Raw genomic sequence first — 22,869 nt, 5'->3', positions numbered from 1 at the left:
GCATGCAGCATGGTTGGTGTCGGTAATTTTTACTTGGCACACCTCGCACTCTGCATATATGCCAGTTCCATACATACATTTGTGCAGTTCCACCAAAATGCAGCTGAATAACCCTGTTTGCACAGATAATGAAAAAGCGTGATTACATTATAGTGGCAGTAGTTGATGAAACACACAAAATAAATATAAGAAAATATTGCGATAGTATCATAGTATGCCATGCTGCGAGGGGGAGATGGGCCCTGCGACGCCTCATACGGTACGCCTCATACTGGACATCATCCCAAGTCTCCCAGATACACCTTCTGCCAGTGATGAACACCAGTGTACAGCGGTAGTACAAGGAGGCGCCTTGAGACATTCAAATCTCTATTTTTGTACATATCAACTAAAATTAAGCACCCCAGTTTGCAGAAACGCATAAACATTAACAATGGGACTAGTTGATGAAACATACATTAACAAAGAAAAGCACTTCCTTTATCTACATTGGAAATGAAACGATAGAGATGACACTCGCTCTATTTTAACTGTATTATTACTTCATTTTATCAGTGACACTAGGGTCGAGCAGGTGGCAAATGAGGTGTACCGTGCGTCGCAAGGACGGAGGCCGGGGGTGCTTAGACTGGGATGCTGAAGCTGGCTCTTTCAGTCACCAACATGGATGATTCAATTCATGGGACCTTTTGGTGCAGTTCACCTAAAATGATGCAATGTCCCGTGAGCTAGCAGCTTCTTCTGTAATTTTTTTTAAAGAAAAGGGCTCCAGCCCCGGTTCCATTTCCATCAGAAAACGAAACCCACAGAGCTTCTTCTTCATTAGTTGCAATAAAATTGAGCAACATCAAGGTTGGTTGTGAAGCTCCTGGAATGCTCAACTATAATTTGGATATCATTTGTGCAGTTCAACTAAGATCGAGCGTGAAATGTATATCTCTGTTTGCACAAAAAAGGTGGAAAGGAGGGTGACTAACAAGTGATGAAACATGCATCAAATGAAAAGAAGCATGTTCCTTATCTGAATGGCAATCCTACAAGGACAGTAGCAATTTCTAAAGCACTAGCATTGCTAGATATTAGTGTGGGCATTAGGATTGACTATGACAACCGTTAAATACGACATTACTTTGGGCACGGGAGAGTAGGCGGACCAGGACAGTTGCACTTCTAACGAAAAGAGCCAACTTATCTTAATGGGAAATTTTAGCAGGACATGTAAAGAAGTGCCATTGATTCATATTACTGGAGGCATTACATTCAAAACAACATTGGTTTAACATGTCCTTACTTTTAACAGTGACCAGTGGCATTACATAAGAGTGGCTCGGGGCAACAAACATCAGAACGGGATATCTGGGTTGGTCCCATTTTTGTTCGGTATAGCCACCTTATACTGTGTGAGGCTAGCAAATCTAGTGTTGGACTTACTCTATTGACTTGTCCCCCAGTCCCCACTTTCTTTCCTTTTTCAACCAATAGATCGGGTTTATATTGAGTTTGTACTGCGTTTCCCTTTATTTCCCTATTAGACCTAGAGACCAGTTGGATAGCCAGTCTCTGCTACTTTTCGCCCCCATTATTTCCTCTTTCGACCAAGTCCTAGATTCAGGTAACAAATCCTCCCCCACCCCCACCCCCTTTCTTCCTTGTTTGAACCAAGTAGTACTAGATTCGAGTGCATGAACTAGTTTTACCTCATAAACATAAAAAAATAGGTGGTTTTCGAACAGCCGGTCGATCCTATCTACGAGGGGGCCTGAGAAATAGTAAAAGATACAAATGCAGCGACATCAGGAGCTCGGGAAGTAGAGCAAGGCCGGTTTCGAAGGAAGTTATACCTGATGGTCGCCGGGATGTCGCTAGGTGGGCGGTGGGAGGCCGGATCTGCCCACACTACGGCAGCGAGGAAGAAGGGGTCGGAGGCCCTCCCTCGCCAGCGGTGCTTGGGAGAGAACGGCAAGGCAGGCTGATCGGGACGCGCCCAACAGTGGGTAAGAGCCGTCGCCGAGGACGACCGCGTGAACGTTGCACCTTCTCACCTTCCCCGGCGGAGAGGATCCGGTTGGATCTGTGACCAGCGGTGAGCAGAGAGAGAGAGTGTGTGTGTGGCCACCGCTGTCGTGTTTAGATCTGGAGAGGCCGAGACAGTGTGAAGAGAGCAACACTAGCAAGCAAGCGCGGAGGCTCCTGCCTATATAGTGGAGTAGTACTAGTTTTCTTTTGTCTACTGGAGCCGGCTTGACCTCGTCAATGACTGTCGAGAAGTCTTCATGCACGTGGCCCGGAGGCGCAGTTGTCGTCATTTTGATCTGAAGCGCCAGATTATAACATATAACACGAAAAAATGCCACATGACAAGAAATCATAACCTCACTGCCCAAAGGAGACAACATGAATCCCGACGGACAAACTAGACGAGGAACAAAGCTCAAATTAAATATAAACTCGTAGAAAAGGGGTCCGTCGATAGATGTCCAAATTAACATAGCCAACTTGACCTAGATGGCAGCCGAGTAGTCACGGTTCGTGCATGTGCCCCCAATGACTACCCCAACTCAGTTGTCACTGTTTAACCCTCGCAGTTATCCGAAGCACATGACACCTAATTTTGCGAGATGACAAGAAACCTTTCTTTTAGATTTCTCACCACAACTACAGCCATGTACAACACAGCCTGCACGATATGTAGACGATAGCCAATCCAGGCGTGTCTGCTGGAGTCTGGTCACATGCATGGACGAACTGATCTTCCGTGTCTTGCAGGGATCGTCGAGGCACCAACGTACTACAACACTTCTCTAGTACTATCGCTTGTCTCCCTCTTCTATTAAGTCACCCGACTTGCGGGGCCGGGGAGTGTGCCTATGGTCGGTTCTCAATTGTCGTCCCACATGTGTGTGCAAACGCAATATGACACGCGTTCCATTCGGAGAGCAGCGTGCCAGACCTGACCGACCGTCTGGGGTGCGACGTGAACGCGACGGGCGTGCTGTATACTCCGTACATGTGTACTGCCATTTTCTAGACGCTTTGCTCCATGGCGCGGGCGCAATCCATGGATACAAAATTAGTATACTGTATACTATTTAAAAGTCGAGGGCGGGGCTTTTCCTGCGCGGTAGGCGGCGGGGCAGTTCCGCCTAGTCGGTTCGACATAGACGCGAGAAGACGAGGGAGTAGGCTACTACAAATGTAGGGTTGTGTGATTTGACAGCGAGTTACTGCTGGACAGGTGGGGCCCCGTGATTTGACTTGCAATTATCATTTTAACTGCGGCGCTATGACCGGCCGATTCCTGACCACCTCCATACAGGTGCCTCTCCCAATGCTCCACCATGTAGTAGAGGCTGGCTCTTGCATGAGAGCCCACTTCTCCACTTTTTCCTTGCCTCTCTTCCCTCCACATATGCAAAAATGCCATGTAAAGCGCACTATTGTACTTACTTTTACTTGCTCCTACAGGTGCTTAAGCTTGCCACATAGGCATAAAGTCTGATGTGGCAAGTTAATCAAGAAAAGAGAGACTAGTTTGGTGACCCAAGGAAGAAACGGTGCTAAGCGCGTGTACCTAGGTGAAAAGACAATTTTGAGTCTATAGCTAATTAAATGAAGCAAACTTAGCAACACCATTTCATTGGAAGAGGTCACTCCTTGGCAAATGCAATAAATACTAGTACTCCCTGTGTCCCATAATATAAGAACGTTTTTGGCACTACACTAGTGTCAAAAACGTTCTTATATTATGGGACGAAGGGAGTATGAAGAAAGAGATAGAGAGGAGTAAAAAATACACCTATAGCCAACCTTGTTGTAGTATGAGTGACTAAGTGATGACTATGTATGACATGCCAACATCAGATAGCCTAACGCACCGTGTTAAATCTCCAAGGGCGCGACCGCGCGAGCGACGCGGCGGTCGTGGTAGGCGCGACCATGATACGGGCTGCTGGCAGCCCTTGGATCTGAGATCAAACGGTCGCATGCTAAGTTGCTGAAAATTTTGCAGAATAACCCTCCAGGATAGGATATTCACCCATAGGTCTAGAATCACGCCATGCAACCGTTCGATCTTAGATCCAAGGGCTCTCGGAAGCCCGTATCATGGGAGAATGGAAAGCCACTACCCTGCCGTTCGCATGCTGGCAGTGTCGTTGCTCATGGTGGTTCTAATGCAGTGTCTACCGGAATAGTTGCAAAGTTTAATTTCAGGTGTGCTTAATTTAATTTGAGGGGTGTGTTGTGCTGAGCCCCCAGCAGAACTATGTTATGTTTCTTCTCGTTACTTTAACTCTTCAGTACGTACATACTAGTATTTCTTACATTTCATCTTTTAGTTGGTATAGTACTACCACTCGTTTCTTCACATTATATACGTACAATATATATGGCCAACATCATATAGCCAGCAGTTTAGTTGTCAAAGAATTTCAGGGTGCTTAGTTTTGTCAAAGAATTCCAGGATGCTTAGAGGGTGCTTGGATCCAAGGGACTTATTTTAGTCTGACTAGAAATAGTCTCTTTAAGAGGCTAAAGTTCCAAGCACCCCTGACTAAAGAGGGGCTAAAACTAGTCTTGAGACTAAATTTTTTTAGTCAGGGGTACCCCTACTAAAATGTGGATTAGTCCTCTCTCTACTCATTTAACTCCTCTCCTTTAACACAGGCGAGTTCTGGATTGGAGGGTTTGGAGGATAATAAATGCTCATTAACTTGATTTTAGCCTTTTTAGTATTTGGATCCAAGCATGGGTGAGGCTAGCATGTTTTAGTCCCACTACTTTTAGTCATGGGACTAAAACGTATCCCAGCACCCTCTTAGTTTTATTTGAGGGGTGGGTTGTGCTGGACACCATTATTATGACTAGCCTTTTTAATAGTACTATATGCATAATTTGGTGACGAGCGCTCTCTATATGTACCACCTTTTTTTAATTTCAAGTTTTGCTCCATGGCGCAATCCATCGATACTACTGCTGTACAAAAGTATACATTTTTTAAAAGGCTAGAGGGCGGGGCAGGCTAGCTTGGTCGGTTTCACGAGAGGTGAGGGCCTTTGTGATTTGACGGCTCATTACTGCTGGAAGGCGGGGCCTTGTGATTTGACTGCTCGTATAAATGCGCCGACGACCTGATCGAGGAGGAGCAAAGAACCGTGCGGTATACTCAAGTTTTCCACTGGAGTAGTATTGTGACGAAGGAGCACGAAACACGGCAGCCCAGTGCCATATGGCGATAAAAAATGATCTAATTTTCTAGTCATCTCATTGTTAGCATTGTTCTATTCATTCCCTCAAAAAAACCATTGTTCTATTCATGCCTCGCAGAGAACATGACACGTGCGGCGAAACACCCGAAGCAAAAGATGAAACACAGGAGCAAAAGAAGAAGGAAGATTAGCACCCCAAATGATCTAATTCACCGCGGAGTCGTTATTGCTTCTTCATCGCCTCCACGACCTCCATCTCCTTGCACGTCTCCTCTGCCATCTTCTTCATTTTGTCCATGACGCGGGATTTCTCGATGCGAGCCTTCATCATCTGTTCCACGGCCGCATTACGTACCTTGACAGCAGCCGGGTGCTCAATGCGGAGCTTCGCCAACTCCTCCTTCTGTTCCATGACGAGAGCCTACAGCATCTTCATCGAGGAACTACTATTCTCATGCAGCTTCTTCCAGCCGGCGTTCTTCTCCTTCAACAGGTCGATCTCGTGGCAGAGCTTCACCTTGTCCTCCCGAAGTCGCAGGATTTTGCCGGTTGCCTTCTTCTCCGAGGCAATGCTCTTCTTCAGCAGCATCACCAAGCCGGCGGTCAACTCCCCCTGCTGATTGAGCTCAGCGGGCATGTCGTCGAGGCTCTCCTTCAGCAACTCCATCAAGCCTTGGATGAACTCCTTCTGCTTATTGAGCTGATCGGGCATGCCGTCGAGGGATAACGACTCCAGCTCCGCCGGCTCGGCAGGTTTGCCTCCGCGGCTAGGGCGCTCCTGGGAGCCATCGCCTTCCCGTGAGAGATCTTTCGAGGTCTCTGCGTGGGGGCGAGCCCTCTCTTTTTTTTCTGCAGCCTTGGTTGCCGCTCCCTTGTTACGAGTAGTTGTCGACCTAGAGCTCTGCTCACCGGCCATGGCAATGGCGGACGAAGAAGAAGCACTTATGAGGAAGAAAGGTAGAGTAATTTTCGGTTAGGTAGTTCCCCCTTTTATAACCTAAGTACTAGCACTAGAACTAATACCTGCATAGTGGGAACACGTTCAGGTTTGGTACGTACTAGTAGGTGTGAGCAGGCTTTCGAATGTGATGGGAACAAGGTAAAGATTAATTGATGGTTTTGGTTTTGAGGCCCGAAACGGCTCCCGATGAGTTTAGCGGAACATAAATTTCAAGTACTACACTGCTCAAATGCGTAAATATTATGTTACTGTCAAAAATTGGCACAAAATACGAAGGAGACCAATGGAAGTACTACTAGCAACCCACGATTTAACTACTCGCATGCGCGCAATGGAGTAATAATGTCTTTCTTCCGCCCTCACGTCCACTCAATTGGCATGCGCTGTATTAATTGACCATCAATGAAGTGAACGACTTTACAAGCGTCAAATTATCACATGGGGTGGATCTTGGTACAAAATTGTGTCTGCCCGCGTACCCGCGTGTGCGTGTGAGGGAATGAGTGCGTGCGTGGCGTGCGTGCACATCTTCGCTTCGTGCATGTACCGCCAGTATGGCTCAGGGAGGACGAGTACATTCTTCTGGAACCAGCAGCACGTCACTGTGATAAATCCACGCAAGGAGGTCACGACAACGCCTCCACATGTGCCACGTGGCTTCATGAACTGTAAGAGAGACACTGTGTAGCGTGCCATTGGTATTCTAATTTACGTGTTTTGCACATACTCGAAGTACTAGTAAGGTACACGTGCATTGCACGCATCAGATTTTGCAACCAAATTATGAATAAATACCACACTATAGCATGTAAGCTCTGAGTCATATATGCCTGATGTAGCCCTTCGTTTAATTCTTATAGTTCAACTCATTCAAAATCAATTAGTTTTTATAAAAAAGCTAAGAATGCGGGAATAGAAAAAACATGGGATTATAGTGGAATGTCGTCTTGAATCCTACAGGATTGTACGAGTGTTTGATTGTGCATAGAAAAAATGCAGAATTCTTTCAAAGAGGTTTGAGTGGATGGGATGTTTCCTATGAAATCTAGTGCAAATGAATCATATGGAACAATTCCTATGGTTTTGTCAGGACCGGATTTTCGGGATATTAATTCTCCAGAAAATGGCCCTTGTGCTCACCAGCCCCAGGATTACTGTTAGCTGATGAGGCACCAACTTGATGCAAGAATTCCAAGCAAAGTACAAAATATGAAGTACAAGACCATTGTGGCCTATGAGTACAACACTTGGTTTCTAGTGGTTGATGGCGGAAGCGGTTTGCGGTTCATCTGCGTCTATGGGACTCCATTTCCCACAAGAACAGCTGACCAGGATAACTCCTATCTTCGCGAGGCTGCTATCACCTTTACATGGGTTCCAGGGCTGTCGTCGTAACGCTCCTCTCCACGCAAGAAATCTGGCCAAGACAATAGCCAGGGACAAGCCAGTGAGTACTTTTGAATGTCCTCGCAAACATCAAGAACACGGGTATAATATGTCAAAACATGCTCCGAAATATTCTATGATCATAACGTCTGTCACAAAATATACGAAATCCATGATGTACGCATGTGGGTAAAATATGAATATGCAATATAGAAATAGAATGTAGTGATCGAGTGTCTGAAATGACTCCTCGAAAAGGGTGCAAATAAATTAACAATGCCGCAGTCGGGCGTCTGAGCGACACCACATAAAGGGCTTTATAAAGAATAATTAAATAACAAGCATGCCGCAGTCGGGCGTCTGAGCGACACCGCCTAAAGGGCTTTATAAAGAATAATTAAATAACAAGCATGCCGCAGTCGGGCGTCTGAGCGACACCGCATAAAGGGCTTATAAAGGATAATTAAATAACAAGCATGCCGCAGTCGGGCGTCTGAGCGACACCACATAAAGGGCTTATAATATAAAGAAAATAGCAGGCATGCCACAGTCGGGCGTCTATGGGACACCACATAAAGGGCTTATAATAGAATAGTTGCAGTGGGTATCCAGGAGGTAGAACCGTCCCAGGGATACTCAATAATACAAATAAGGTAAATGGTTAGTCCACAATAATAATGATCATAATCATCACAAGTCACAAGTCATGATCCAAGTTCTGGTTTAACAGTTTTTCCTCCGGAGACTGACACTAAGACCAACACTTGACCCATCCCAGACTGTAGTCCTTAACCATGGACACGGCTATTCAAATAGATGTATAATCTCTGCAGAGGGTGTACTCTTTACCCACGGGTAACGGATTTCTTTAGTCCATCGGGACTAATTCCGTCTACGGTCTTTTAATTGAAAACACGCCTGACCTGCACACACCAGCTTAACTTACCGGTGTCTGGAATCACCCACGACACCTGTCAAGCGAAACTCTAAGTGGGGAGGCTACAACCTCGACGTAGCATGGGATCACAAAATTTATACCGCACGCAAACTAGGGGAGCTACCCCTTCGGCTACAACTGAAACACCCCTGCCCCCGGACCGGATGACTGGCTTTAATCCATGGCCATGGACCCTCATCACGGCCTCTCTGTATGGTGTGTGCTAGAAAGGGGTTGACAACTTACTGAACCGTACCCTACCTATGGCAGGGACAAGTGGTAGTACGAAGCAAGTATGGGGGTTACTGGAACAAGACTCGATCTACGGTCGACTCAGGAGGTTCAAGCATTCTTTGCATGATTATCATAACAAAATTATTTCCGTTAACAGGTAAGCTCACCACTCATCAAGCCTCACCATGCCATACCAGACATACTCGTCTCAACAAGGAACTAGGGACAAGCTCGCGTCTACCCAAGACCGCGACTTTCCCGACTCCCTTCCGGTATGCATGAGAAGCTTACGAGGATGATCACTATCACCAGCATATCCATTTATAACAGCAAAGAAATCTCCATTATGCACTCATGCGTATGATTTTATCGTCACATAAAATAGCGTATGCTCCAAGTCAAGGTGATGTTGTAACCGTATCAACAACATCCAAAAATATTATGCCAGGGTTTAGAATGCTTGCCTTCAAGTGTATGCATGTGGGGGCGCACGTTTTGAAGGTTGCCTTTTTCTCCAAAATCCTATTATGAGAAATATTCAAATAACACATATTTCAAAAATAGTACAAAAAGTTGTCCCAATTTTTTTTGAAATAAATCTCAAAATAAACTAGATGAAATTTGAAAGAGGTAAGAAAAAGAATCAACTCATTTGGAGGTTTATTTTAAAAGATAAAGCCAGTCAAAGATTAGTCAAAGTTCTGTTTTTAAATAAAACCAGAAAAGAAAACGTTTCGGGGGAAAATACGCTTTTGAAGCAGAGGAGACGTACTCGGGACTTTTGCGCTTTCACTTAACCAGAGTGGACGGGCGTGCGGGTCACTAACAGTGGGTCCAGGGGGGCACTAGTCAGGTTTGACTGGTCTTTCCTCCCTCCTCTCTCTCTGCCCGAACGGTGGCGGGACTCCGGCGATCTCCATCGACGAACGGCAGCTCCCCACGGGGCCCCGAGGGCAGGGATGGATCCGCCAGTCTAGGGCGGTCCTCCCGGTGGGCGCTAGGCAGGTGGGGACGGAGGAAGTCACCGGCGGCGAGCTCCGCGGCGGACGGTGGTCCTTGGTCGAGGCTGAGGCGCTAGGCAGCTCCGCAAGACTAAGGGGAGACGGTTGGTGGCGTTGGATGGGCGGGGGAGGGTCCGGTTGCGACGCACTGCACTGGATTGAGGCGGCGACCGAACTGGCCGGAGACGGGGAAGAAAGCTTCCCGACGTCGATTGCTGGGTGTTGGGGGCACTAGGGGGTTAGAATGAGGTTGCCTAAGTGCTAGGTTGAGCTTGGGGTCCCCTTATATAGGCGCTCGAGGTCGGTCCCGCGGCGGCCGTGGATAGGATCGCCGGCGACCGCTGTTTTGTAGCTGCAGGACTACGTGGCAGCGATGAGCGCGTGCCGACAAGCTTGTGGATAGGCTCGGGCTGTTCCCAGGGGGGCAGCTGGCGCGCGCGGGTGGCTTGGGCGGCGCCGTCCACGGCAGAGCCCGCTGCCGACGCCGGCGTGCCGCCAAGGGAGCCCTGACGGTGGCGCTGTAGGGCACCAGGGAGGCTTGGAGGGTTCTGGTGAGTGGGCGAGGGCAGGGCGTGGCTCTGCAGGCGAGCAAGGGCCAGGGGTGCGACGCGCCGACCCGAGCGCACGCACGTGCAAAACGCGTGCTCTCGCCGCGCCCAGAGCACGCACACCAGGTGTTCGACGAAAAGCCAGCGCGTGCTAGAGAGCTAGGGTGATGCTGGTAGTTAACAGGCCAGGGTTAGGGATAGCTAGGAGGTTAGTGGACATGCTGGATGGGTCAGGGGCTCAAGCTCACAAAGCAAACTAGAAAACATGCCAAAACTGTTCCAGCACACAGGGTGTTCGACAGAATGCCATGGGCATCTAGGCAACTCTTGGGGTGGCCAAACTCTCCAGTTCCTAGTCTCTTTAGGAGCTAAAGAAGGTGGTAAGGTTAGTTTGCCAAAAACAAAAATTTGTTAGTGCAAGTTTTTGAGAAAACCAGTTTTGGGCAGAAACTAAAGGCTATCATTGCATGCACTAAAAGTACCCCAATGGGTCCAATCTCCTGGACTTAAGGGTTTGGTAGGGAGGACTATAAGTAGGAAAAAGCTCAAGGGCACTATAGCAAAATAAAATAGGGTTGCAGTACAAATCACCAAACTGGAGCAGAATGAAGATGAGGATGATTCACTCAATTTTTTCATAGAACAACACTGGGTATTTGCATGAAGTTGAATTATATGCATCTACTAACATCTCCAAACATTTGGAAGAATTTTTAGAAGAATATTTAAATAGGTTGTAGTGCAAAAATATCTCTGTCATATGGATGCTAGCGACACTATCATATACGTGAGCCAAAAGGCGCAAACAGTCCTGGGCCATGGTAAGGCGACACCCGTGGGAATACCGTGCGTGAGGCCGCAAAGTGATATGAGGTGTTACAGGCTAGATCGGTGTGACTTAGAATCGGGGTCCTGACGGCGTTGGTATCAGAGCCTGACTGTCTGTAGGATTACCAAGCCAAACTGGTCGAAGTTGAGTCTAGAAGTGCTTTAGTTATATAAGGGAATTGATTGTGGAAGGGAACGTAAGGCTCTTTTTACTCCTTTACCTTATGCCCTTCTGATCTGAGTCAACCTCTTCTTTTCTACGGGGATTAAGAACTAGGCTTCTCATCTTTCTATTAGGATCACGTGTTACTACACTGTAGACTTATAGGATTGACCGATTTAAGCCCCAGTTCAGTTTCTACTACTTCCGTGTGTTCATAGTTGGTCTCGGAACCTTGATATTGTGCTTCTAAGTGGTTATGCCACCATTTTTGCAGGATGTCTCAAATCCTTTGAGCATTTACAACCGTTATGTTGTCCGAGTCATCCCAGGCTTCTAAATAATCTGACGCATTTGCAAATCCCTTCTTTCCGTTCTCGATGTTCCTTTCGGCCAGATTAACCACACTAATCGTTGAGTTGAGGTACTCTGCTGCCTTGACATATATGTTGGAGTTATTATTATGACCCTAGGTGTCTTAGAGGACCACTTAGTAATCTAGCAATGCTTGCATCCCTAGTGTGATGATTCTGGCCATTATTCTCGAAAGCATCCCGTGATGCCATTTAGTTAGTAGGTATTCTATTCCTGGGTTTGAACCCGAGATTCACTCCACTCACCTCCTGTTGATAGTATTTGCTAGCTCCCTTAAGATATTAGTAACCCTTGTGATAGTCCTCGAGGTCCGTGGTATTTCCTTCTTCCAAATACCATGAACCATTATGGCAGAAGTTCTTTTAACCAAAAGATCACAACCAGGGCGCTCTTGAGGAGTACTCCATTCATATTGTGACTCTGCCAGTCCTTCCTCCTCTGCATGGGTTATCCGGAAGAAATATGTAGAATTTGTTCGACATACTAATTCATGCATCCACAACTCAGAAAAACATATGTTCCTTTGGGTTGTCCCTCTTTAGTTATTTTCTGGCCCTCGTCTATCAATTGATAGTCAGGATTAATTGTGCATTTGTGTTATCGATGCCTATTATTCTTGTGGTCTGTCAAGCCATTCTAATCCGGAATGACTAGGAGAAACAAACTCCAGTACCTCGTCCATCTCTGGGATTGGGTCAAAGTAGTTGTATTCCGCAGATCAAATGCCTAACCAGTTTTTGTTCTGTTCTACCTTCGAGTATTACCCCCTTTATGTCGAGAATATCGTAGGAATTGCACCACCTCTTATGAATTCTTGACGCAGTGATACTCCTCGCCATCATCACTCATTTCTTGGTCCCGTGTTGTTGCAACCGGAATGCCGACAAGTGAACTATGATGTGTGAAATCAATACTCCTAGCAACTCCGTTGCTTGGTAGTTAAAGGACAATAATTTCATCCTTAGCGTGTTGGTTACTGAATCACATCCTAAGGTTGATCGTGCTACCTAGTCCTTATTTCTGGTGCACTTTTCAATCAATGAGTTAGGATAGTGTCAGTCCTTGCTTATTCGGTCATATCGTCTTGCCCTGAAAAGCAAGATTGTTTTTGAGCTTAGCAACATATCGGTGGTACGTGATTTCCCGAATATCTTCTCGGAAGTATCACGAGGTTGTCACCTGACTGCTATGTTGAATTCGTGATCAAGTTGGTTTCCTGTAAACCACCCCTTCTTCAAGTATCCGTGTTGGATACCCCTGAGCCAGTTGGTCAAGCTAAACAACAACTTGGAGAGTTGGAAGATAAAAGCTTGCCAGCTTAGTTCATTTCAAGGGATATATTTGCGTGTGTTGAAGATAGATGATACCTTCATCGATTGGCCCCTGTGATCAGTTGTTGGACCTATTGTCGTATCAAGACTTTGATTTGAGTATGGGCTATCATCAAATCAAAGCAGAACCAACGCTGTTCATAATGTTGTCTTACTCGTGGTTGATCCCTCGAGCATACACCATTATATCTTTTGGGTCTGACCAATGCTATCACTTGTTCACATAATTATGGAATTCCATCTCCATGGAAACCTGGATGAATTGTTGTTGAGCCCATCAGCAACACTGCTACCTTCTCCATGATTCGTGTTGAACATCCAGCTAGTATTGGAAACTTTATAAGCATTATCTTCGTGTTCCGTTCATGAAGCATATGTTGGATGAAAGAAGTGACTTACTCTAATTCATGTGCATTAGATGCAAGTTGCCGCCGTGAATTCGAGAAAGTTTGTTTTGCTTCCTCTGGAATCATCCCAAGTCAGTCATGCATATGTGCGAAGTATACCGTGGTTTGGAGACTTGCAACCTTCATTCTATATGTATCCCTAGCATACCAAGCCACTGATTGTTTGTTCCAGGAGAAGGAGTTCCTTTTAAGAGCTAACCCGGGCTTAATTGAGAACTTCATTATCTGCGATGATGGTTCCCCTCCTGAACTCGGTAGTATTTTATTATAAGACTACCATGTGATCATGCTTGTCTGGGACAATGTGCTCACATGTATGTAGCAGAACCAGCTCATGGTTTGGAGCTTGCTATCGTAGTTCATCCCCTGAGAATCTCGCAACGTCATCTCGTCGATTTGTGTTGCAAAATTTCATTTTTCCTTCTAGACTTGATGAGTCTGGAATATCCTGACACCAACCAGATCTGAATCTCGGGCAGATATGATGGTTGGAACATTTTCCAAGAATTATAATATTGGTCTCTCGATAACCGGTAAAGTGGATGTCGTGGCCAACACACCCAGCCGGAAGACCTATTATGGTAGTATCTTGATTGAGTAAGTTGGCCACCTCCCCATAAGGATTTCTTAGGATTTATTCCACTAGTTATTCCTTATGGATTCCTGCGCTCCCGAAGTCCGACCTTTTACTTGATGTTCTAGATACCAAACCATATCAATAAATGGGTTACGCTAGCACATCAAGGAGAACATTAGAAGTGGAGTGCTAAATGTCTCTTGGTCGATCATCCAGATTCTGCTCCCTTGGCTTCGCTAAGGTGAAATCTGAGAAAGTGTTGTCCTCCTTTGCACCTGCATCCTCCATCACCATTCATCATGGTAGTATGATGTGTTGCCAGGATCCTCGGCATCGATGTTGGTAAAACCTTGATGAATATGGAAATGCTCAAGTTCTGGAGAGCATACTCAGACACTAGGTTATATCCCCGGTATCAACGGGAATGTGCCTTCCGTTCGCCGAGTTGCTCCATAACCATAGTTTCCTTTCCGATCTGAGTATGCCATTTCTCTGAACTCCTTCAAATGATCGTTTGCGATTTTCCTTGGGCCGGTTTAGAAAGTCTCAATGATCTCTATATCAAAAGTAATTCTTTTTGCCACTTAAGGTAATAACTCTACGAGTCACCTTCCCCAAGGTGCCCCGTTATGGAATCATGGCAATTTTTCCTCGCTACTTTGAAACCCTCGTCAAATTGTTTCTTCCGTCCCTCCTGGTGCATGTTTTGCCTCTCAGCTCGAGAGATGTTTCAATGCCTCCCTCCATGAGTTGATCCTGAGTTGTTCGATATTCGAGAAGATCGATCCTTCTAGAGTTTTCCCTTTCCTCTTGTTGTCTTGTCGGTTGGAGTTCCCAGAGCAAGACATCGAGACAAAGATGGTGATTGAATCAACGTTCTTATGAAGTGCAACTTGGATCGTGAAGATTGTGTTAGCTTTTGTGTCCCCTTTTCCTCTTACCCTACGCTTAAATCTCGGGACGAGATTTTTGTTTAGTGGGGGTGAGTTGTCACATCCCTAGCTCCTGACATTGCACTAGGCTAACTTCATGTGTGCATCATGTTTAAACTTTGAAAGAAACATGAAATCGGGATTGCCTAAACCCTAGCATTAAAGGAATTCACTAGGTTCAACCAAAATATTTCCAGTAAATCCAAATGGCTTTCAAAAATGTTCATCATTCTTGGAAAATGCTGGAAACAGTAACCAGAGGTGATGCACATTTTTCCATGACATATTTGGGCTCTGGATTAAATCATACTCTATTTGCATTTGGGCATTTAAATGCTATTAAATATTTTTAAATGCTCAAATAATCATAAACTAAAATGTTTACTGTAGGATATATTCCCAACAGTGATCATGAGTAGTTTCATGATTTTTGGAAGTGTCTAAGTATTTTTAATAATGCCCTAAAGACTACAGAATATTAGAAAACAGAAACAAATAAAAAAAAGAGAGAGAAAGGAAACCTACCTGGCCTCACCTGTCGCAGCCCAGCTGGCCAGCCCACCTGGCCAGCCCAGCCCACGCAGCCATCTGCCAGTCATCGTCCTCCTCTTGACAGAAGGACGCGAGGGCGTGTGCCCACCGCGCGCCGGCACGCGCCGGCCACCTCCTGCTTACCTGCTCGCCGCTGGAGGCACCCGAGGGTGCCACACACTCCCCTCAACCCCTCTGGCTCCCTCTCACTCTCCCTGTGCTCCTCCCCCCACCTCTGTTTCTTTCTCCCGCGAACGCCCGAGCGCGCCGTCACCGCCGACGAGCACCACCACGCCCAGAGCCACTGCCTCGCCTCGTCGATGTGCTCCGAAGCTTCGCCTCGACCCCCCTCTTCCTCCCCACCGAGTCACGCCCCGCCGAAAGCCCTGCAGCGTCGTCCCCGACCTCGTCTTCAACCTTCGGCCGCCGGCAACCCCACCGTCGATTCGACGCCTTCCGTGCCTCCCCGAGCTCGCCGAGAACCTCTTCGTGACCGCGGTGAGCCCCCGGTCATTTCCCCCTAACCCTGCCCCCGTTTGGTTGCCGTAGCACCGTTCCCCACGAGCACCGAAGCCGTCGTTCGCCATTGCCGCTGCACGCATAGCCTCCGTGCTCCCCTGGCCTCACCGTGCTGCTCTTAGTGCTCCCCGTGCCTAGCAGGTGCTGCCCAGCCCCTCCATGTGCTCACTGATACACCGTAGCAACGCGCCCGTGCACCACCGAACACCACCGCCGCCAAAGCTCGTCGCCGGCATGAATTCCGGTGACCCCGCGACCTCTCACTTGGTCCTTTGGATGCGCAAGATCAAGGGCTATCCCCTGGTGCCCTCAGCGTGCCAAGCTGACGCCTCTAGCGCAAGTCCGGCGTGCCCCGCCGTGTTCTGTGGTCGCCTCCGGCTGGACTCCGGTGGCTGGTGACATGGCACCGTCATCAGCGCCTAACTAACCCCCCTAGAGTCACTGACAGTGGGCCCCGCCGAGCTAATTATTTTTAGTTAGGATTTAATAAGCCACATAATTAGCACTGTTACACTGACAGGTAGGTCCCACCAGTCAGATTTGACTTCGGTCAATGCTGACGTCACCCTGACGCAATGCTGACGCAGTAATTTAATTACTGGAATTATTCTTATACAGGAAATTCCAGAAAATAGTATAAACTTCTAAAAATCATATAAAATCAACCGTAGCTCAGAATGAAATAATTTATATATGAAAAATGATCAGAAAAATCCAATCTATCCATCTGTACTGGTTTCATGCATGTCTAAACAACTTAAGCTTGCTGTTTAGTTCAAAACATGATAAGGCACTATTTAAATTCATAATTTGAGTTTGGGATTGAACCTTTGGTTCAAAAAGACCCAAACCCATCTGTTTGTAGTTGCATTAGCCAAAACACATTCATATTGACATGTCTTAGCATGCATCATAATTGTTGCATTGCATTGATTGTGTTCTTCCTTGTTTGCCGGTGGTTGTCCCCTCTCGATAGACGTGGTTCCGACGATGAGTTCGATGACACTGATGAAGAGCTATATGATCTTCGGAAGTGCCAGGCAAGCAAAACCCCCTTGTTCATTCTGATACAATCCCATTCTCTCGCTCTTGCTCTCTTCTACTGCATTAGGACAACATCGATTCAACTGTTACATGCTGCGGTAGTTGAACCCCTTTTCCTCTGCATGACCTGACATTGCCACAGTAAATAGATGAAACCCACTAGCATGAGTAGGAGTTGTTTGAGCCCTGATGTGCCTACTCATTCATGCTTGTTTGTCATACCTGCTACTGCTTAGAGTTGAGTCGGGTCTGATTCGTCGGGGATGAATTGGAATGGTGATGAACATGTCCTACTGTGTGTGAGCTAAGTGTGTGAACACGATTTGGTAAAGGTAGCGGTGAGAGGCCATGTAGGAGTACATGGTGGGTTGTCTCATTAAAGCCGTCCTCAGGAACTGAGTTCTGTGTTTGTGATCCATGATACAGTTACTACCACGCATTGGGCCCGAAACCAATGGACCCTCTCGGCTTCTTAATCACCCTTGTCCTCTGTCCAGGAGTTGCAAGTAGTTTCTGGTGTTTGTAGTATGCTGGAGGCCGTGGGCAGCGCTGACCGGAAGGGTGGGCTGTGATGCGGTAGGCACGTGGCACGGTGTACCGGGCGCCCGTTTCGTGTCTCGGGAACCCTGCACACATCGTTCGGGGCCGTATGTGGAAACCTCGGCCGGACTCCCTGCGGATGGAACCTGAATAGGCGATAAACCTGGACTAGAGACTTGAGTGTTTAGGTAGGCTGTGGCCGACACCCTCGCTGGGCTTCCGCTTGAAGGTTGCCGAGTACATGTCGTGTAAACGGCGGTAAGTGGTGAGAGTGTGTGTGTCGAAGTACACCCCTGCAGGGTTAACATCATCTATTCGAATAGCCGTGTCCGCGGTAAAGGACTTCTGGGTTGCCTATAACAGTTCATAGACAAGTGAAAGTGGATACTCTAAAATGCGCAAGATAAGCGTGAGTGCTATGGATGGCGTTCTCGTAGGGAGACGGGAGCGGATCCATAGTGGAGTATTGATATGGTGAATATGTGGACTCGTGTGCGCCACCTCAAAGAGTTACTTGCAGTCGTAGCTAGGATAGCCACCGAGTCAAAGCTGGCTTGCTGCAGTTAAACTCCACCACCCCCCTTTGTTGATACCGATGCATATGTAGCTAGTTCTGATGTAAGTCTTGCTGGGTACATTTGTACTCACGTTTGCTTAATTTATGTTTTTGCAGAGATACTTCAGTCTCGCTAGTAGTTCCGCGTGGACTTCGACGTTTAGCTTGTTACCTCAGCTACGATCTTGTGCCCTCGGCAGGATCTAGTAAATAGTCAGGCTTCTCAGCCTTTTTCATTTGTAGATGTCTGTACTCAGACATGTTAAGCTTCCGCATGTGTTTGACTTGTATGCTCTGAATGTTGGGTCATAAGACCCATGTTTGTAATATCTTGCTCCTCGGAGCCTAATGAATAAATACTTGAGTCGTAGAGTTATGTTGTGATGCCATGTTGTATTTACCCATATCGAGCATATTGCGTGTATGATTGAAATGCTTGGTATGTGTGGGATCCGACAACCTAGTTGTTTATCCTTGGTAGCCTCTCTTATGGGGAAATGTAGTCTTGTGCTTCCATGAGCCATAGTAGTCCGCTACAGCCCGGTTCACCGGAGTCCTGCTAGCCCAGCACTACTGCTCCGGAACACTTGGCTGGCCGGCATGTGATTCACTTCATTCCTGTGTCTGTCCCTTCGGGGAAATGTCACGCGGTGACATCCGGAGTCCTGCCTAGCCTGCTACAGCCCGGGTTCCCGGAGTCCTATTAGCCCAGTGCTACAGCCCGGATTCGCACGCTGCTGACCGACATGCTCGATGTTGATTCATGTATGCCTGTCCCCGTAAGTTAGTGCCACTTTGGGTTCACGACTAGTCATGTCGGCCCGGGTTCTCTGTCATATGGATGCTAGCGACACTATCATATACGTGAGCCAAAAGGCGCAAACGGTCCTGGGCCATGGTAAGGCGACACCCGTGGGAATACCGTGCGTGAGGCCGCAAAGTGATATGAGGTGTTACAGGCTAGATCGGTGTGACTTAGAATCGGGGTCCTGACGGCGTTGGTATCAGAGCCTGACTGTCTGTAGGATTACCAAGCCAAACTGGTCGAAGTTGAGTCTAGAAGTGCTTTAGTTATATAAGGGAATTGATTGTGGAAGGGAACGTAAGGCTCTTTTTACTCCTTTACCTTATTCCCTTCTGATCTAAGTCAACCTCTTCTTTTCTACGGGGATTAAGAACTAGGCTTCTCATCTTTCTATTAGGATCACGTGTTACTACTCTGTAGACTTATAGGATTGACCGATTTAAGCCCCAGTTCAGTTTCTACTACTTCCGTGTGTTCATAGTTGGTCTCGGAACCTTGATGTTGTGCTTCTAAGTGGTTATGCCACCATTTTTGCAGGATGTCTCAAATCCTTTGAGCATTTACAACCGTTATGTTGTCCGAGTCATCCCAGGCTTCTAAATAATCTGACGCATTTGCAAATCCCTTCTTTCCGTTCTCGATGTTCCTTTCGGCCAGATTAACCACACTAATCGTTGAGTTGAGGTACTCTGCTGCCTTGACATATATGTTGGAGTTATTATTATGACGCTAGGTGTCTTAGAGGACCACTTAGTAATCTAGCAATGCTTGCATCCCTAGTGTGATGATTCTGGCCATTATTCTCGAAAGCATCCCGTGATGCCATTTAGTTAGTAGGTATTCTATTCCTGGGTTTGAACCCGAGATTCACTCCACTCACCTCCTGTTGATAGTATTTGCTAGCTCCCTTAAGATATTAGTAACCCTTGTGATAGTCCTCGAGGTCCGTGGTATTTTCTTCTTGATTCGATCTCACGGTGCTGCCGGCGCTCGGTCCCGAGCCGACACGGCGCGGCTCTATCCACGGCGGTGTCCCCGGCCACTTCCTCCACGGCGTCGCTCCCTCGGCCTCGACGTCCACATCAGTAGGAGCTGCTGCTGCTTTAGCTCTCGCTCACGCTGCTGCTCTGCTCTTGCTCTCGGTCCCCTGCCTGGTCTGCTCTTGCTATTGCTCTTGCTCGCGCTGGTGCTCTCGCTCTTGCTCTTGCTTGCGATGCTGCTCCGATTTAGCTACACTTCAGTCGACTGAATCGACTTTTGGGTCAGTCGATTTTCAGGGGGTGGGGGGGCTCGCCGGGGTGAAGGAAGAACCATCCGCAGCGGGGAGGGGGGCTCGTCGGAGAGGTACCCCACTATCTATCTTAGGGTTCAGGATGGGGGCGGTGGTCGCCGGCGCTGGCGGGGCATTGGCGGGATGGTGGCGTGGGATCACCGGAGAAAAAGCTCGTCACAGGGGGGCCTAGAGGGATGGCCGGGGCGGCGGCGGACCGGCGGTGGGGTGTGTTTTCGGGGCGGGCGGGGCGGCGCACCGCCGGCCGCGGGCGGTGGGGGCTGCTGTTTGGCCGGTGGTGGCTGGCGGCTCAGGGGGGTGGAGGTTGAAGATGAACCGCAGGCCCATGATTTCGTATCCAACGGCTGCAAAATCGACTGACCAGAGATGAAAAAAGTCAGTCGACCGACGTGTAGCCTCACCTTGCTAGTGCGTTCAGTTTCGACAAAAAAATTCAGTTTCGACAGCAAAATTCAGTTTCGACAGTTAAGTTCAGTTTCGACAGTTAAGTTCAGTTTCGACAGTTAAATTCAGTTTCGACAGTTAAGTTCAGAGATGAGCGGCTGATGTATTTTACATCTAGCACTTTGTGGTTATGTATTTTACGTCATGTATTGGAGATGCTATTAGAATTTCACTCAGGTTAACGTTGTTCGTTGTCTCTCTTGTCCTGCTTCAGCCTCGGCGTCGTACAACTCACCGGAGCTGCTCCAACGACGAAACCCTCCATCACACCAGAGCAGTACCTCGGGCTCCATCTCCAGACGCCTAAGATCTTCTTCCCCTCCTCCGACAGCCAAGTCAGTCGGAGCATCCTCACCGGCCAACCCAATCACGCTGAGATCGACATGGCTTCGCCAAAGAGGTTGTACACTTGTTGCATCTCTTTTTTACTCTACATGTTATATATATTGTCCACTGAGCACTTGTAGTAACGGGAAATACGATTATTTTATACTACTATATGACAAGCAGTGAGGTACCAGGCAACTTAGCTATCTGTGATGGAGTCTCTTGAACGCCATCATTATTTATCTCTGCGCGTTTGAGCTGTGCATTTGTCGATGGGCCTGGGAGTTGAGCTAGTATGGCAGTGGCCTAGGTCCAAACTAATAGAAGTAGCACAAAAACATTTTTTTAGTGTAGGATTTTCCTTGCTCAAGCCTGCCTACTAGAATCGCCAGTGCTTGAAAGGAAAAGTGAATGAAAAACATCGGAATTGGAAAGTTTCTTATGGTACTACTTTTCACGAATTTGGTGCAAAGGAATGGAGCAAAGGAAAACTGTAGGATTTGTTCCTTTAGTGTCTCCTTACAAGAAAAACCGTAGGAATTCTAATTTCCACTTCTCCTCCTTTTCATATTCCTATTCATCAAGCACAAGACTAAGAGATAGTAGCATAATAGCATTATAACCGTACATTTTCTTGTGGTTTGACTTAATCTCACCATGCTTTTTTGCATCATGTGATCTTCCAATTGTTGTGAATCAAACACCCAGATTGGCAGAAATCCTGTGTTTTTAAATTCTCTGTTTTGCACGTGCATTCCTATCCTATTCCTGTCTATTTCCTATCCCTGCATTGTTAGAATCCTCAAATTCAAACAAGCCCTTACTCAATTACTTCTGTTACATATATGTGGCAAAGAAAACCTTGTGTGGTTTGTCCTGCTCCTGCGGCGTTGTGTACCACCCCAGCTTAGCAGCTCCAACGACGGAAGGGTTCACCACAGCAGGGATCCACTCTCCAGACTGTCTTTCGCCGCCTCAGATCTTCTTCCCCGCCGCCGGCAGCCACGGCAACTGCATTACCATCATCAACTGAGCAGATGACCTTAAGGACTACACGGGTCTGCAAGAGAGGTCGCACTCTTCCGTGTCTGCTTACGTTATGCGTCGCTTAATATGATGACATGCTACATTATCGTCGTGTTCACCTATTAGACTCCGAGTCAGGTCCAAACTAATGCTGAAACTTGAGTTTTTAAATGGTTGTGGGGTACATATTGGGGCAGCAATCAGTACTATCTGTCTACTATCTGGTTAATCTCCGGTGTCTACTATGAGTTTCATGTTGGGTGCAAACAAACATTAAAGGAGCCATTATCTGTATTTTTTAACTAAAGCTATTATCTGCCTGCTATCATTGGTTTTGGGTCTATCCACAGTTTGCTACCATCACTCTGGATTTGTGCATGCACTCCTTACATAATCTCACTATGTTTTATTCCTATGCATGCCAGTTATTGTACACAATAGAACTGATCATGTTGAGCAAAAGAGACGAGCCTTGCATGGCAATAAAATTTCATTCAGACATCGTTCAATGGTGGGCGCAAAGGCAGCCACCCTCCACCCATTTCGGATCGTAATCAAGAGGAAGATAACTGTTCTGAGGGGGATTCAGAAGGAGAAGACCACTCCTATTTACCCCATGAGGTCTTCGCTCTAACTTGGCATGCTGATGTTGGTAATATCAAGCATATGGTGCCTTGCATTGCTTACTGTATACATTAAAGATGTCATCTGCTTAGTTTAGACATGCTTTGTGTCAATGCCATCTGTTTAGTTTCTTTATCGTATATGTGAATCATGCAATGCCATCTTGTCTAGCCAGGCATCATATATGTGAATTTTGCAATGCCACCCTGGTTAGCCAGTCATCTTATATGTGAATTATATCATGCCATCATTTTTTTATTAGGTGTTAAATTTGTCAA

This window comes from Aegilops tauschii, chromosome 1 (assembly GCF_002575655.3).
Source record: "Aegilops tauschii subsp. strangulata cultivar AL8/78 chromosome 1, Aet v6.0, whole genome shotgun sequence".
NCBI lineage: Eukaryota > Viridiplantae > Streptophyta > Magnoliopsida > Poales > Poaceae > Aegilops > Aegilops tauschii.
This window is presented reverse-complemented; position numbering follows the sequence as displayed.